This window comes from Etheostoma spectabile, chromosome 4 (genome assembly GCF_008692095.1).
Source record: "Etheostoma spectabile isolate EspeVRDwgs_2016 chromosome 4, UIUC_Espe_1.0, whole genome shotgun sequence".
Classification (NCBI taxonomy): domain Eukaryota; kingdom Metazoa; phylum Chordata; class Actinopteri; order Perciformes; family Percidae; genus Etheostoma; species Etheostoma spectabile.
The window spans coordinates 6,379,643-6,381,428 of NC_045736.1; positions in this window are offsets into that span (position 1 = coordinate 6,379,643).

The following is a 1,786-nucleotide window of genomic DNA, read 5'->3' on the forward strand; positions in this document are numbered from 1 at the left end:
TAAACATTCAACTTTTACAATCTTCAGCTCTTTCAGCAGATTATGGGACTTCAACAATTCTTCTGCAATTTATACTTTTTCAAATATTAAGCTTTTAAACATTTTATTTTACCATTAAAGTCAATGAGAGCAAGCTTCAAATCCTTTAAATCTTCTTCTTCTCCCAAAATGTTCAGCGCCTTCATACTTTCACCTACAGACGTGGTTCAAACTTTAAAACGTTCACAAAATATTCAGCTATCAGAACTTTTCAGATTGATACGTTTACAGTTTTTGTGAAAAAGCTGATTTGGTTTATGTGTGTATTATTATGATTTTTGCAGTGATTATTATTATTATTATAACTGATATTTCATAATAATCTTTAGTTATTAATATTGTTATATTAATAGGGTATAGCTACTTCAGAAAAACAAAACAAATACAAATCAAAAGCCAATCCAACCAGTGTTCATTTCATTAAAAATAATTTTAGTCACTCAATCAAACATTTTTTTTAAAGTTATAAATTTTCCCCATTGTCTTTTGAGAACACACACACAAAGACACACACGCACACAGACACACACACACACACACACAGACACACACATAAACAGATAAATTATATAGTACCATGTATATTTTCTTTAGATGTCATGTCACTTGTGGTGCGGTGGTTACATCAAATGCCCTTCCTGCTATAGACCCGGGTTCAAATCCCACAAAGAAATTTCATCACTTAGGGCCAAAAATCAATGTTTTGATTATTTATTATTCCGTACGTTTTTTGGAAAGAGATGACATCACAGAGATGAAAGGCTTCCTATCTGTGTTTATAAACATGGCCACTGATTATATGTTGCCATGGTAACCGTTTCCCAGCCACTGCAAAACTCTCTGTCTGTCTGTCTAATTATACTGTATATCACAATGTACAGCATACTGACAGATCCTTTGGTGGTGGTGCAGTGGTTATGATACATGCCCTTCATGTGGGAGACCTGGGTTCGATTCCCACAGCGATACCTCAACAACCAACGTATGCTCCATGAATACAGGTAACCCCTAGTGACGGCCCAGTGGATATGGACGGGAGTTTGATCCCTGCTGTAGTAAATCAACCCTGACAAAGGCATTTAACCACATTGTGATTTTTTTATCATTCTGTACGGTTTCTTGTTGTCCGTATCTTCTGCAGACTTTCAGTTATTAAAATCATTCACCTTTTAAAATCTAGCTTTAGCTATTTATGGGTTAGTGGTGTTATTCGACTTAATTAAAACCATTCCAACTTTTTCAAATATTCTCACTACTTCTACATCTTCTTACTGATTTAAGCAATTTCTGCAGTTTAGCTTTAGCATTTCAATTTTTTTTTTAATTTTTCCACCTTTTTTTACATTATTATTGTTATTTAACTTAATTAAAACCATTTCTACTTTTTTCAACTCTTCTCACTACGTCAACATCTTCTTACTGATTTAAGCTATTTCTCTAGTTTAGCTTTAGCATTTAAATTCTTTCTACAACTTTTACTGATTTAAACTATTCAACCAGGTTGGCTTTAGCAATTCAGCTATTCACCATTCCCACGCATTTTCTGCAGGAAATGCATTTTCTAGTTTCAAATTGGTTTCTTGAACAAATTGGTTTCTTGACAATGAGTTCACTGCACTAAAATGGCCCCCACAGTCACCAGATCTCAACCCAATAGAGCATCTTTGCAATGTGGTGGAACGGGAGTTTCGTGCCCTGGATGTGCATCCCACACAACTGCAAGATGCTATCCTATCAATATGGGCCA